Below are 17,528 nucleotides of genomic sequence, written 5' to 3' on the forward strand. Positions count from 1 at the left end.
CATAGACCAGTCGGAGAAAATGTGAAAAATCCACGTAAATCTCTTACAAGGTGCTCGTGCTGCAGTCCCCTCCCCTTGAGCCTCCATCTCCTTTTCCGGTATGATCTGGGATGTATTATGGGTAGAATCAAGGCTTCTTGACTATCACTGCCTCCAGTAACCGGCTGCTTACCATGCATAATGAGCTTTCACAGCAAAAATGACATTTCCAGATATTTATCATTTCAAATGTACCTGTGGCTAAAAAGCGAAGTGTGGAGAGTCACACTCTCTCTCTCTCTCTCTCTCTCATTTCTTTATTTGTGTTATTATAATATAACTACAGAGGCCAGCACAATCTTATTTCTTTCATTACAATTGTGGCATGTCTGTGGTTCAATTAAAAAAATTATAAATGCAGTACAGTACCGTATATGTGGCACAAAAAAAGTCAAGTGTTAAAAAAAAGCACATGTTGGGCATTTGAATATCACATTGTTAAATTCTGCTTTATTAACTTACAGTCTAAAAGCAGTTGGGTCAAAAGCAACCCAATGATTGATCTATGGGTCAAAAATGGACCGATCCAATTTTTGGGTCAATTTGACCCACATTTTGTGGGTTGTTTTATTCAAAATGACTCAATTTTCTGACCTAAGTAAAGGATCTGACCAATATTTTTATACTGAAAGACTAATTTCTTGACTCAAAGTTGGGTCAAATCAACCCAAGTAGAGGATTGGTCTATTTTTGACCCATAGTTGGGTTATTTTTGACTAGAGTGTAGGTTCTTTTTTTTTCTTCTTCTTTTTTTTAATGTTAACTTATTTAACAGCTAAAGTGTTATCTATCCGTCAATTTCGTACCGCTGATCTTCAGCTGTCCCAGATGATTCTGTGCGAGACATCCACTCTAAAAAGAGTTGGGTCAAAAATAACCCAACTATGGGTCAAAAATGGACCAATCCCCTACTTGGGTAAATTTGACCCAACTTTGAGTCAAGAAATGGGTCTTTTAGTGTAAATCAACTCATAAATATTGGTCATATCCTTTACTTGGGTCAAAAAAATTGGGTCATTTTGTATAAAACAACCGAGAAAATTGGGTCAAATTGACCTATAAAGTGGATTGGTCCATTTTTTATCCATCATTTTTTTTTTTTTTTTTTTTGTTAACTGTTTTTAGAGTGTGAGTTAGTGTTAGGGCTGGTCGCTTGTTATTCACAGGACATACTGTATATTAATAAAAAAATATGTATGTACTTCTCAGCAGTGATTGTGCCATCACAGTCGAACCAATTGCAGCACCACGGCTGGTTCCACTCAAATTCTTTTTATTTGGTGTCCACTACCCTCATGACCAGACCTTTCTGGAATTCTGCTTTTGAACGAAATAATGATTACCATCACTTGCTGATCTCCACTGTTCCACATGGCATTGTTTCTCAATCGTCACATCATTGCCAGCAATAACCAAATCACAGACAAACGTTGCAGGCCTCTATGTGAGGGAAAATTTGACGAGATAAACCATTTAGCATGTATGCAATTTGTGATGAGCGTAAGTCCTTTGTACATAATTTGAACTACAAATCCACATCCAAAACCAGCTTCTTTTATTGTTTATTGATAAAGTACCCTGGACCAATTTTGGTCAATCCACGTACACCACAATACTTATAGTGGGTAGCATGACGGAGTTGCCTTGTCCCCAAATTTCACCACTGCTTTGAACATTGAGTAGGTTTAGAGAAAGGCTTAGGCGCTCAGCTCATGAAATAATTACTGGTTAACCACTAGTGACCACATTCTCTCCTCTGATGTTGCCTTCAGAAGACTCAATGCAGCTGGCTGATGGTGCAGGGTGGCACAGTGCAATGGTGGCAACCAAAGCTGGGAATGCCCCGTCACTGGATTCTTGGAGCCCATTCCTATATTTTATAGGAGCTAAGACGTGACAAAAGTGAGGACTACTCAGTGTGGCCAGCTTAGGGACTTGAGCACTATGTTTAGCAACTTTAACAACTATTTTTCAGAAAGGCTACTAGCAACAAGTCAAGCAACTTTTTCTGTTGTTATGGGAGACTTGCGGACAATCTGAGAGTCAATCCAGAGCAGGAGACAACATTTCATAACCAAGCCTTTACACTCAGAATGGCGTGCTCAGACGTTTTAGAAATAGGTCGACAGGTAAGCCCACCGGACACTATTTGTATCAACGCAATTGAAAAATTGATTTTCCGCAATATGTCCCTTTTTAAAACATAATACTATCCAACTGTACAAGTGACAAATTCACATGAATGTTCGCAGATAAATAAAGTTATTTTTTTTTAAATAAAAATTTATAAAAAAAAATAAAAATAAAGTTAGCCTCTTTAGTCAAGAGCAGGGGTGCCCAACAATGCGCCGATCGCAATGGACCAGTCAATCACAAAGGTAGCATTGGTTGATCGCGTGACATTAGCCAACCTATCATCAAAATACTCGTTTAAATTAGGTGATGAGTTATGTCAGTGGCCCCGAATTTTAGCTCACTTGTAGCTGCGCTTCCAAACCGGAGACATGATGGTTCAATCCCAGAGCGCCTCCCCTCATTTAAAAGGCCCCAGGGCCCTATATTTCATTTAAAAAATACATCTAAAGGAGTACACAGAATTTCTTACATAATAAACGAAATGCGCTAAAGCCTTTATGTAAAGATCAACTTGACCGACTGCTCTAATGTGAATGAGGGGTTGAATAAACTAACCAAATAAAGGGGTGCCATCTTGCTGATTCAAAAAAAACTTAGCATGGGAGAGATGGCCTCACTGTGTGAAAAAAAAAAGCCTGACCACAGAGAATCCAATGATTCACACAATGAGTATGCTGTCTGTCATCACAGTCCCGCTCCTGGTTTGGTTTCGAGACGTGAAAGATCAGCGGTGAGTTTAGTCACCGCTTTCACACCCTGTGAAAACCACACCCCGTAAACCGTACAACCATTTTGGCTTCGGTGGGATGACGCCGCCTCACACTTGATAACTTTCATTAAATATTTCACTGTTGACTGTTTCCGCATGGCTTGACATCATTCCCAAATACATACAGGAATTTGCACTCACAACATCAAGATATAAACTTTTTGACACTGTTAACCTGGGCCTTGATTTGAATATTCTCTCAGGTTGGACTTTGCATGTTCTTCCCATGACATTCCAAAAACCTGCACATGAGATTATTTGGATACTCCAAGTTTGAATGGTCGTTTGTCTAGATGTCCCCTGAGATTTACTGGCGATCACTCCTGGGTGTGCCTAAGGTGAGTGGGAATCGGCTCTACTTCAACCGCAACCAGAATGCGGACAAGCGGCCATTTTTTTTTCTCTTGTAATTGGCCGTTGTTCCCAATTCAGTAGCTGCACTTCATCATCTTCTAGCTCTTTTTTCTGTGTTCTCAGTGCATTTTCCACGCTTTCTGGTTGGATGTTCTTTGGTTTTTGACTCTTTCCCAGACACAATTGTTTGGCTTCAGGAAGGCTTCTCATTGGACCATACTTTTGTTCTATTAGAGACACATTGTGAGCTTCTTAATGTTCACGCTGCGATCCCACCAGATGATTTAAATCTCCTCATTTACTTTCCGGGAAAAAAAAATTCTTTCTTTCTTCCTTTTTTTGCAATCAGATTATAAATGCACACACACTGTAAAATGTGTTTTTAAATCCATGTATTAGGAGAAGCCATACAATGGATCTAAACATTGTGAATAAAGTTGAGCCTCATGTCCATCTGGAAAGACGTTAATAAAACAATGCAAATTAACAGTAACATTTTCCAGCTGCATCCACCACAGAAAAATCTTGTTTCTAAAATCTTTTTTTTTGTCTGCCGTGAAATGAAATTAATTTGAATTTCAAACCAATCGTCTTTCATCTTGAGGCCATTATTGTATAATGTTAAAGCAAGATTTTTATTTCAAGGAATATTTGACTGATAAAAGGAACCACTCTGGATTGACACTGGCGAGCCAATGCCCAATTCCCATCTAATGAATATCCAATTTTGACCATGTATTTTTATGTGCATTTCAAATGACGCATATGTAATATGGCTGGTTTTACACTGATGGAACACATGAAACCACCAGCATGCACAGTAAATAGAGGAATAAATAACTCTTAAATGCATCAACACTGTTCACATAAGTAAACAATAATACATAAACAATAAAAACATTAAATGTGAAATAGGCTTACTTTTTCCTCCAATGATCTGATTAAAGGTAACTTCTGGATTATTCTCCTTTGCTAACGTGGTTGTGGGCAAGCTTTGGGCAAATGCTCGTGTATTTTGATGACGTCAATCAAGCCTGCATCGACGGGTCTTGTCCTTGTCCTGTGTGGCAAGCTAGCTTGAGGGCATTGTATGTCGTACAGATAGATATGTTTAACTCACTTTTCTTAGACAAAAAATACACTTCAGATATCTATAAATCTGTTCTTCCTTTCCACAATTGTCATTTGAGATCTCTGTAATGTCATGCCCACTTGCCATTCATTTGAATGTGGTTTGCCATTTACACATTATCTGCATTTTACTTTCAGTGAATTACTGGTAACTGCAACTAAGCTGTAGATATTTGTAACTCCAGTTTGCAATATCTACAATTTGAATTGTCACAATTCCAGATGAAACTATTTTCTAGTCGCCTCAAACCAAGATACAGACGCTCCCCACCTTACGAACGAGTTACGTTCCGGACGATCGTTCGTAAGGTGAATTTGTTCGTAAGTTGCTTCAGTGCTATATTTTGTATTATAATTTATGTTTAAAGCCTATATAAGTATATTGAAGGTTTATATAAGTATGTTTAAGGCTTGTACAAGTAACCTGCATTGGTTTGTACTGAAAAAAACTTAATAAAATGGAGAGAATATGTACAGTACTGTACTGTACTACGTATGTTAGAGAGAGAGAGTGAGACACACACACAGTATGTACATGTACGTAATAAGATAAATAAAATGAAGTTTAACTTACTTTTGGAAGATGTACTCGATGCTTAAGGAGATGATGGAGGAGGAGGAAGAGGAGGATTTTATATCATGAGAGATTCTTCGTCGTCGCTGGAATCGGCTTCAAAAGTTATTTCCTGCTTTATGGGGACCGGCTTTTCTTCCTCCTCCTCCTCGACACGTTGCTCAGCCTCCAATGAGCTCTCACAGCGCCAATCGTCGGTATTAGCGGCGGAAAGAAGCACTACGCGCAATACAAAATCTAACTTACAGCATTTCTTTCCGAACACTTTTCGACATACTGTACGCGCAGAAATGTTCGTATGTACCGTTGTTCGTAACTCGAATGTTCGTAAGTATGGGAGCGTCTGTATCTACAAATACTTTGCAGGAATATCTCTCAAACTGGAGTTACAGATATCTAGAATTTGTTATCTACTATAGATACTTGCAAGTGAATTTTAGATATCAGAAACCCCATACACAATTGTGATTAAATTTTGATTAAGCCAAAGTGAATTTCAGGTCTGTTGTTTTGACCAGTCACAATTACATTACAGCTATCTTGAATGAAAATTCCCATCTATACAAAATGTAATTAGCACCACTAGTCTGAAAGATGTTGATGTCTTCAATGCTAATATGTCATCTGCAATTTTTATCCACATTTAGAAAAGGTCTAATTTGGTTCTGTGACGATCTGTGTTCACTGTATCACCTGGTTTTGAATTCCTGTTGCCCCAAAAGTAAAACCAGCCCTGATCATAACTAAACAATAGACTACAGTGCTTGTCAAAAGTAACAAGCTACTGTTAAAATTCCCTTCTACCAGAAGCGTACGTGTAAAGCCCACGTCTTTATTAACGGTGAAAATCCTGCCAAGCATTACAACGGCAACAACATCACTGATTATTCAGCCCTGACACATCAACGCTCCCACCACTCATTGCTTAGCTTTACCAGCACCGCTACTGGCTGGCCCACACACCGGTGCAAAAGGCGGCTTGTTGTCCTGGCTGCCTCACACTGCTTTCCCAGCATTAGACCACGGTGTGTGTGCGTGTGTGCGAGCGAGTCCACTCAGGAAGATTGGTTTGTTTACGACTTGCATTGAGTATGGAACTAAATGGTTTCTGACTGGAGGCTTTTGCGAAACTGTTTGTGGAAGGCATCACCAGTTGCTGATTAAGGCCTCAAAGGCTTTCCTTGAGTCCAACTTTTAATCCCAAAAATGATGTTTGACATGATGTTTTAATATAACAAATCTCTGGAGAAACATTTTCATTTCTTCATGAGTTGGGCTACAAAGTCGACTACACAAATCATTTAATAGACTGAAGTTTTTACCGGAACTTGATGACAAACGCAAACAAGAATTTAGCATGTAGCTCGCATGATTTGTATACTTGTGCATTTCCCAAGCATCATTTTAAAAAAACAGCATCATTTAAATGTGAGTGTGGTTAAACGGGATGACAGGACAGATAGTAAAACAATAGGATCACACAGATTTTACACAATAGACATGCATGGTGTAACCTCAAACGGTCCATAGATCAGTTAATTGACTGAATGCTCAGAACTTTGTCTCGTCAGCATGCTGTCACATTTCATTTGTAAATGTATTTATAAACCATATTTGGTTATAAGTATCATACACAATTGCACTTTGGCACAATATTTATGTTTACTGTTTATGGCAGTAAAGTACAAAACATTGTGGGAGAGGAATAACACTTATTTCATTTAATACTTCTTCTTTTTCTTGTGTCTTTTTCGACAGCACGGTTCTGTTTTGTGTGCTTAGTTTGAATTGGATGTTGGCTTTTGAATTAATAAAAAGAGCAATGAAAAAAATACTGTTTATTCGCATTTGTCACTTTTTCTTGCCCCGTGCGCTAATTCGCTAGCTAACAGCCAATCACAGTGATCAAATGCCCCGACGCCCGATGCCGATTCAACATGTTGAATTTGCTGAAAAACATGGTTAGCTTAAGAAATTAAGAAATGTTAAAATGCAACGTTTTTGTGACATAAAAAAAATGACCAAGACAAATCATTAAAAAAAAAAATGATGGTGACCCTATAACCTGTAAAAGTCAATAAATGCAGCAATGGAGATCGGCACATGATCGATCTGTGGATGTGTAATTTTTTTTCACAGAGATGTGAGTGTGCCACATTCCACGCCCGCAGTGCTGGATTTGGGCTAATCTGCAAAATTACCAACACCTGGTCTAACAGACTAACACGCATTCACACAGCTTTGCCGGGGAGTGAGTCTGGTCAACCGCCCTATCAGTTGCATTTCTGAGGCGGGGCAAACCTGAGCTAATAGACAGTGGCGTTTGTCTTTTTTTTTCTTTGTCTGTTTTGATATTCAAACCGCGTTAGCAAAGACGACGTCATGCAAATAGATACATTTGATTGGCCGGCCTGTTTTCACCCGGTGCCGAATCACTGTCTATGGACACTTTCTTTTTCAAGAAAGTGGGTGTGGCTTGCCAGGCTAAAAGATTTAGGCCATGGGCCGCGCCGGTCACAATAATAGAGCCAATAGTCGGCAGAGAGTTTCCAAAGCATCTCATTGTTCAAAGGTATGTCTGTGGAAGGGTAAAAAATATTTTCCAAGGCATTAAATATTCCGTGTATTACAGTGAAGTCATCATCAAGTGGAAAAAATTTCGCACACATCACACAAACCTGGCATTTGATCAGAGTAATGTTGACTTTGTGTATCGACTGAACAGTATGTGCCCTGCAATTGACTGGTGCCCCGTCCAGGCGTAATCCGCTTGTGAAAAAATACGTTTGACTAAGTATTGGCCTTTAGTTATATAAGCAGACTCTGTTTTAGGTCACTGAAAATCAAGCTTTTGGAAACCCTGAAGTCCAGACATTCCAAAATTGTTGGGTAGGCAGGAAAACAGTCTTTTCCTTGGCTTGCCCCGGTTGTGACATCACAATGCGTTCCATTATTTATTTATTTTTTCTTCATTGTTTTGTAACAGTTTAAATTTGTGTATAATATTAAGATGAAGTCCATTCCATGATCAATTCAAATATACGTAGGATTCCTTTTTTTCTCAACTTGTCATTATGCTTTTTTTGCGGGGAATTAGTCAAGATTTGTGTTGGTTAAAAATGGCCTGTTGTTGGGCAATGTGTTTAAATTTGAACAAATCCTCCTATTGGTAACTAACTTAGAGAATAAAATGTAAATAAAGTCCAAACTCTATACGATCACTCTACTTTCAACAAACAATTTTAGTATTCCCGCTTTCTCCTGGTGTGGTTGCGATGACGTTTTCATGAAGTGAGCTGTAGCTTTGACCGCAGCGAAAAAACCCTCCGCAGATCACTATTGCCCACAAAAAGTGAAAGCTCACTGAAAAGGAGCATGCAAGTCCAGTGGAGAGATTAGGTGAAAATTAACTCAATATTCTTCATGACAAGCCCGAGTTAAGCAAATACAGCGCAGTGTTTTGACGGCGCGAAAGCGCACGTATTCAAACTGATCCCATTTCCCTTACTCGCCAGATTTCAGATCCATTCATCACGTTCACTCCTCTTCTCATGCCCTCATGTCTGTGGACTTTTCCCTTTTCACTGTGCACCTATCAATTTCTCCCTCCAGAAGGATTCAACGGTTTCCTCCGTGCCAGTTACAGTCCGCCAAATTTAGCTTTCAACGCCCTTTTACTGGCAGTGCACCCATCACTGGATTAAGCTCACACTTCATCTGGCACATGAAGGGAGAAAACAAATGAAAGCATGTGTGTCTGCCTGGCTATGTATTTCTGTAGACTATTATTCTTTCGAGCCCCAGGTCATTGTTTGCATAAAATAAACATGGCCTTACACTGCGTCTCATTAGAAAGACAAACACATATAATTGGTTGCAAATGAGGGAGAAAGGTTAACCAGAAGACATTGCTGCATAAGTACTAAGCTGTTAAGGAGAAGGCAAACAACCAGGAAGTAAAGTTTACTGAGGAAAGAAAGCAAAGCCAAATTACCACTTAGGCTATACTTTGTCTTGTGAAACTAAACTATGTTGCAGCATCGATATGTGTGTGTGTGGAGTACTTGATAACAAAACACAGCACACCGCTGACAATGACAAGCAAGCTCCCCCCGCCCCCAAAAATATATATTTCGCAGTACCAGCATTTACCTGTGAGAGACAGCATAGTGCCACATGGGCATCCAGAAAAAGAAGAAGAAGAAGAAGCTAGGATACTTACCTGGTGAAAAGATTGTGATTTTATCTCGCAATCAAGAGATCCACAGAACATCCTTCCTCGGTATTGACAACAGAATATTGAACAGATTGATCATTTATGGGTGTCTGCCCCAACCAGTTAAAGAGCTTATAAAGGAAGTAAAACCTTTCTGAACACACCACAGAATATTTGCTCAGGCTTATGTTTTGACTGACTTTGATCTGAAGTGGGAAAATGCTCAAATCCGGCCTAATGGTTGATACGCTTACACCCCACTTCGCGCTAAATCAAATGTTGTTTTTACCCTTGACTCACAGCAGTTAGGACACAGTGAAAACTAAAGACTACTATTTTGTTGTGATTGTCAATTTTAGTCCAGTCAAAAAGCCAATTGTTTGTTTTTTCTAGTGATTCATATGATAAACCGATTAAAAAGGAACTTAACTGTTAGATTCTTTCTTATTATTTACTTTCACATTCAAGTCGGCATTCTCATCTGCATCTAATCGCTAGCATAACGGTACAAGGACTACTTCCTGCTTTCATGTCTAATAATCATGGGAAATGTAGTCCTACTAGCCTAATGCTGCAGTCAGACCAAACAAAAGCTAAACATTTCTGGCGACACTTTCCAATGTTACAATTTGGGATTGCGAGGTAAACGACACAGCCAGCTTCCAGCCAGAGCATAAAAGGTTGGATAATGGTGAGTGCATTGCTCTTTTATTGCTGTTGAACTATCACCCAAGATAGCATTTAGCATTAGCTAAGGTAATAGCACAACCACCAGATTGACTGTAGCGATTAAATTTGTTCCTGATGATAATTATTTGTATTATTATTATTGTTTGTATATTTGATTTTCAGTAAAATTGTAGTGTCCCAGTTCTTAATTTTGAAAATCAGGTCACCCTAAAAAACAAGGTCATAGTTAACTGTTTTTTGATTATGTCAATGACTATAATAGAAAAACTTGAAAATTGAAGAAAGGAATGCCATTTTTGGGCCATGTTAAGATAGGGCAACAATTGTATTCACCACTAGTAATTTACAGATTGAAACAAGCCTACAGGTTTTCCTATTTCCATTTCACAATTTACCTGTTTCAACTTAACACTTGTGCTTACGTCCAACCACCCATTGTTCTGGGGTTTATCAACCTTATTTTCACCCACAAATTGCCTGTGCAGCCCACACGCCCACCCACACACACTCCCCAATACGCACTTGCATGCAGACAGGCCGACAGGCAGGCCATTCCTCGGCGCTCAGCTAAATGCCCAGTGCGGGAAAGCCCAGTGGCCTGCATTCCAGTGGCATCCTGGTGAGGGAGCAGGAAGCATGCCGCTGCTTCGCAGGCTGCTGGCCTCTTTGTCATCTTTTCCAAGGTAACCAGAGACTGCAGTAGATTAACCCGATGGAAAATACTTGCAGAGATAATAATGGAAAAAAAAGACAACAAAGAAACTAAATCTATGACTCAAGTGGTTACCTTGAATATGTGTCATTTTTAGACAAAGATGGAGGGTTGGCTCCAATGCCACTCTTCTACTGCACTCGACTCAACATACCTTGCTCCTGAGATTATTTTTTTTCCTCTGCCAAAAGCAGGCACTACTTCTCTGAAACCGTACGGATGATGTAAACCACTGCTGGTCACTCATTGGTTAAGCCGATTAGTCATCACTGCATTGGTGACAATGGGCTCTTTGCACAAATCCACTACTTCCTGAACTCAGTAGCACTCCTTCGATTCCTGTCTTTCATGATTGGACAAACTGATTAATCAAGGTGTGCCTGACCTCAGTAACCACGACGACAATGGCCAGACAGACCTGGATTAATCAATTTGTCCAATCATGAAAGACAGGAAATGAAGGAGTGTATTGAATTCAGGAAGTAGTGGATTTGTGCAAAGAGCCCATTGAGGATATAATTGACCAAACTAAACAAATATGCTAACATTAGTTTACTATGCTGCTTTGCCTGAGCTCTGCTCTGTGTCCTCTGATCCATATATAAAATCAATCCATCCTAATCTCAGTTGTTTTCTATGTACCCATTTAAGGTCTAAAAATATGTTAGGATTAGTGAAAAGATATTTGCAGTGACTGAGCAAGACTGACTTAAGACTTGATTTCATTTTTTTTATTTTTTTATGTGGTATATTGTATTTCATTCTCATGCTATTTATGGTAATATCTTTGTTTCTCATTTTAAATTATTTATTTGCTGATTGGAGAGGGGAGCTACCAAATTTGTTCCTTGTCCCCCACAAAATATTAAATTAATGCTTTTATCAAAGGAATAAAGTTGCGAACTGCATGTTGCCTTAAGCCCGTATCCTCCTGAGGGGGCAAACATCTGCGAAACTAGCGAATGTTAATTTCTCGTCAGGCTTCATTCAAGGAATGTTCGCTAAAAGTTTGCCAGACGTTCACCTACACAGTGAAGTTTTTTTTGTGTTTTTTTGTGAAGAACATGTTAATAATTTCTTTGTGACAAGAAAAAAACATTAAACAGTTGCCAAATGTACGGCATTTTTTTTTTTACAAACTTTGCAACCTTCAACAAACCCTGAAGAACCCTGACAAGAAATCAACATTCACTGTCTTCACACTCACACGTGTTCGCCCCTTCAGTGGGATACGGGCATTATAAAATCAGTTTTATCAGAACAGAACAGCGTCCATTCCAAATTGTGTGGTAGATTGTCTTTTCTAGTTCATTAAAAGAAGCACAAAGAACACCACTAGATGCTTTTCTTGATTGAAAAGTTTTTACCCTTGTCCAGATTGGCTTTAGCGGGCGATAATTGATGTTTGCCAAGTTTAATTTAAAAAGTAGCCTGTTGAAGATGTGTCATTCAGAATGTACAGAACATAAAAACACCTTCCAACCGTCACTTCTCTTTTCCCAACAGTTTCTGCAGTGGGCATGTCAGGTTACTTCATTTTGGCAAAGCAACGTTAATGTCTAACTTTTTCCAAGTGCAAAAAAGCAAAAAAAAGTTATTTATACGGCCTTTTGGGGGAGCTTAGGGGTAAAATATGAGGGTGATTTCCATTAAATTGTTATGTTTGACTTTTGACCCCATTGGCGCTTGTCCCCAGTTGATGCAAAGATCTTCAAGAAGAACATTTTGTATTTTCACAGCATTGGGGGATTTTTCTGGTTGCCCGAGGGGAGCACTTACTGCTTCAGATTTAAGAGAGTTAGTCCATATTTACGTGTCAGATTAAAGGCGTGCAGCCAACTTCCATTTCCTCTTTATTTAAGGGAGGTCTTTTATTTTTACCCCGGTTATTTCATGATAGTTGTAACAAGGTAGCCAGGGGTGAGACCTTGTTGAGTAAAGTGCTAGCACAGTAGCTGCACAGTGCAGCCATCTTTACATTGGGCCTGTGCCACTACGCGTTGCGGCCAGTGAGTAAGAATTTGTTTTGGTTGGTAAACATGAAGCACAACTACATGCATTCAACCTCACATGAAATGAACATGCAAACAAGGAAGCAGGCTGCTCCCGTTTGGCTGTTGACTTTCCTTGAACCCCGGCACCCCCCCCCCCCCCCCAAAATATATGTAAAATAAATCCTTTTAATGTAGCTAGAAAGAGAGCAAGTTTCAAAGTTTATACAGACACGTCTGTAAAAATTATCTCCCAGGGAGTGGGGAGAGTGTCGTGCAGTTTCACACACCTGACTTTATAATAAATCATTTGTATGTAGAAGCAAAGGGAGAACATGTAAAGTCCACACAGAAGGCCGGATCTAAGACTTAAATGGAATTATTTTGACTCTGAGGTAAACTTGCTAAACAGTAAGCTACCGTTTTGCCCTTGTGTGCTTTATTTCTCATGTACCTTGCAAAGGATTTGCAAATTACTGTACATAGTCTTCATTTATTGCATTTTGGCAAGGTTGTGATGCTGTCGACCAGTAGATATAAGTTTTCATCGCAGGCCACATCATAGGTATGGTTGTAGCCTCCAGGGGGATGGATAAGATGTATAATAGCTTGGGATGTAACGGTATACGCTAAAAGTCACAGTTCGAGTTGTACTTTGGTTTTTAGTTCTTGGTTCATTTGACATTCAATACAAAATGCAAAACAAAGTGCTTATCAGGATTGTTATGGTTAGTTTGAACAGATGTAAAGGAAAATTTATGGCAACATTCTTAAAATGGTGGGCCGGATCTCGCCTAAAGTTTGACACATTTGCTTTAAATAGAATGGCCAAAGTAGAACACAAAAAAATACACTACAGTAATTTAATCCCAAATTATTTTCTTATAATGTATTTCATTGATCCAAAATAGTCTTAACTCTCTCAGGAGAGATGAGCTACTGCATTATATAAGTGATCTACTCATATAAAGGTGTCAGCAACCTTTACTGTCAAAAGAGCCATTTTAGGCCAATAACAAAAACATTCTGTCTGGAGCTGCAAAACATTTGAACATTGTGATGAACGAAACGGTCCGTTATTTTAATGTACTGTGGGCCCAATAGCTAATTAGAGCTGCACCAGAAGAGAGAAATATGCTGCATCCATTTAATTTACTTCTACCTTTTTGTATTTTTTCATACTTCCTTTTTCATAAATGTTTAGACTTTTCTGCCTTTCTGACATTTTTGGCAATTTTATGGACATATGGTAATTTTCTGCCTCTCTTCTTCCTTTTTTGGACATTTATTATGATTGTTATTTTTCCTGCCTTTTTTGCTATTAATTTTCTGACATTTTTGGCAATTCTGTCGACATTTTATGGTCATTTTCAGGATTTCTTCTTTTGTTTTTGAACATTTTATAGTTGCTTTTTGAACGTTTTCTTTTCTACCTTTTTAAAAAATCTGCTTTCTGCCTTTTTAAATTTAATTTTAATTTTAATTTTTTTACAATTCCAAAAATAATTTATAGTTTTCTGCCTTTCTTCTGTTTTATGGTTACTTTTTGAATTTTTTTTCAAAAAATTTTCAGTTTTGTTCCATGCCTTTAAAAAGAAAAAAAAGAACTCTGACATTTTGAGCACTTTCATGAACATTTTATGGTAATTTTCTGCTTTTTTTCTTCCTTTTTGGAAATTTTTTATTTACCTTCATTCTGACAACTTAAAATTTTGGACTCTGACATTTTTTGAATATTTAATTATTATTATTCTGTATTTAATCATTAATGAATGTAAATAATATTTTATATGAAAATAAAAATCAATATATTTAAACAAATCTTAATTATATTACTGCAAATTTTTGGGAGCGATCCACAAGGAGCCACTGTAGAGGGACTAAAGAGCCACATGTGGCTCCGGAGCCGCAGATTGCAGACCCCTGTCATATCCAGTGGGTCCTCGACTCCTTAGTTTATGGCAAAGTTCCATTCCTACGAGCCTAATTAAGCAAGGCTTTTTCACAGTGATCCTTGTTGCTGCGTATGCTGCGATGTGTCACTCCAGACACGTCGGTCTTTCCCCTAAATCATATTCAGAAACCTCACAAGAGAAAACAAGGTGACCACATCAGCTGCCGTGGAAGTCCAGGGTTCCCTCTGTTGTTATTTCTTCTCTCAAGGCCACATATGAGTCACTGCTTAGACTGGCAAGACTTCCAACGGCGGGCGCAAAATCTGTAGGAACACTCATCGCTCTTTTTCATGCCTGCGTCTCTGTTGCCTTAAGCTTCCCTACAACTTTCTCGTCCTCGCACCGTTCACATCACTCACCCCAAGTGACAATTTCTACATCCGCCTGAGGCCTTTGTTGTTGTTGTTTTTCTCTGTGTTTTCTTTACCACTTCGTAAATTCCATCTGAGAGGCCCGGGTACTCTGACTATAAAATATCCTTAAAAAAGAAATCTAAGTTGAACCGCAGGGTGGTGGAGAGAATATGAGAAGGTCAAGACAATGGCTGTTCTTTGCCTATACAACAACAGAGCAGAGGCCCACGTTTCCTGACAAACATTCACGCTAAGGTCATTCATCTTGCTTCCCAGACTGCGTGGGCTAATAGGAAAATGTACTGCGGTACCTGGAACTTCAAACGCCACAAACTTTGTCAAATGAAAAGTAAGGCCAAAATGAATTGAAAAGTGTGCTTCTCTTTAAACAAGTGTACAGTATTTCACCGCAGTCATCAGCGCACCTGACTGGATCTCTGCTTAGCATGTTCTCTGGCTCCCTCTCACATGCCAAAAGCATGCCTGTTATTTTGCATTGAAGACTCTTAAGTCATCCATAGTAATGAATGTATGTGTGAATGATTGCTATTTATAATTGCCCTGTGATTGGCTAGCGAACAGTCACACCGTCAAAACAAGGGACGAAAGCAAAAATAACTGACTGGTTAGCACGTCCGCCTCCCAGTGCAGAGGACGTGAGATCGAGTCCGGGCTTCGACCTTCCTGGGTAATGTTTGTATGTTCTCCCCGTGCTTCCGTGGGTTTTCTCCGGGTGCTCCGGTTTCCTCCCACATTCCAAAGACATGCATGGCAGGCTAATTGAACACTCCAAATTGTCCATAGGTGTGATTGTGAGTGTGGATGGTTGTTCGTCTCTGTGTGCCCTGCGATTGGCTGGCAACCAGTTCAGGGTGTGCCCCGCCTACCGCCCAAAGCCAGCTGGGATAGGCTCCAGCGGCCACCGCGAACCTTATGAGGACAAGCGGTTAAGAAAATGGATGGATGGATGAATATAAAAATAAAAATAAAAATAAAAATAAAAATAAAATAATAAATAAATAATAATAATAAAAACTACAGGTAATTTAGGATTAGAAATTAATGACTAAATGAATAAAATGGTGTAAACATGTAATTCTAACCGCTTGTACAGTAAATAACACTTTTCTTTTTGTTATTTTTTTTTACGACAAATAGGGTATATGCCACAGAGGAGGCGGGACTTCCGAACTTCCTGGTTTTCATACATCAGCTTTGTTTTCGTTTCCCGTTTTCGACGTGTCCCAGTTCTTGCGCTTCCTCCTTTGTGCCCCTCGGTTGCGCGTGGGTGTGCGAGTGTTGGAACGCGGCCGGAAAAGACACCGATGTGTGAAACCCGGAAGTCGGAAGTCCGTGGCATGTACCCCATTCGATTGGACAAATGATTCCAAATATTATTGATCTCAATGGGACACTCCCTTTCTAAAAATTGTCAAATTAAAGTCCACCAACCTCACAGAATAGATTGTGGTTAAACTTTGACTTACTACAAACATTAACAGGAGTTACCCATAGAAACATTTGGATAGAATTTCAATATCCTGTCTGAATTAATACAACTTTTTGCAAAAGTGCTTTAATACACATGGCAGATGTTAACAGCATGATGGCATCAGTCCCATCTTTGTTGTTGTGTTGGTCTTTATGGCAATTTCCAACACATGTCCATAACAATAGCCAAGTTCACCAAGTTTGTTCATGATTTTGTGCTGATTTTTTGGTTTCATAAGAAGTCAATTTGAAATGTTTTTGGGCTTTAACATGATGAATAGCTCTAATGATTTTGGTGAATGTTAAGTGTGGTAGTGTGAGAGTCCGAAAAGCACGAGTTGCAGACTCACAAAAAGGCAAAGCAACATTCAACACCTTTGCTTGCTCTTTGGCAAGTTAATGAACGTTGATCAACACAAAAACTTTTGTGTCTTGGTTAAAATAAAAACCAAACATGCTGTGCACCTTTGTTGATTTGGACATTATGCAGTTTGGCTGGGACTGTCTGACATGCAAACATGATGAACATGAGACATGAGTAAATAAATGGACTATCGTTCATAACTTTTTAGCATGTTTATCGGTTGGAATTTTGCATAAGCAACATCTTTAATAAGAAAATTAATTTGCAATGAGCTCGTAACATGGCACTTTTTTTTTAATTCCTTTCTCTAAAAGCAGTTGAAGATACATTTGCAATGTGATAAAATCTAAGTATGATTATGTATAACAGTATTTATTTGAATGCACATAAAACCATACAGTTATAATCAAATGTTTTCAGTATAATGGTATATTATATTGGTATATTTGGCTAATATGCAAAAAACTAAATTTTTAGAGACACGATATCAACTTCGAGCGATGATGATCAAACAGTGTACGTTTGCAAAAATGTAAAATTACAGCGCTTGGGGCAGCAACTGATCTTGCGTTTTAACGCCATTTTCAGATCAGAACAAGACAGAAGAGATTGTCCACCGTAAGTGATCCACCCCAAATTAATTCCATGCTTAACCCTTCCGTCACATCATTATGTAATCATAGTGACTATTTTTCTATACAGCCAGATGCTGTATGCTCTTAACCTCTCAATGAACCACACATACAAAAACAA

The sequence above is a fragment of the Vanacampus margaritifer genome, chromosome 9 (assembly GCF_051991255.1).
Source record: "Vanacampus margaritifer isolate UIUO_Vmar chromosome 9, RoL_Vmar_1.0, whole genome shotgun sequence".
NCBI lineage: Eukaryota > Metazoa > Chordata > Actinopteri > Syngnathiformes > Syngnathidae > Vanacampus > Vanacampus margaritifer.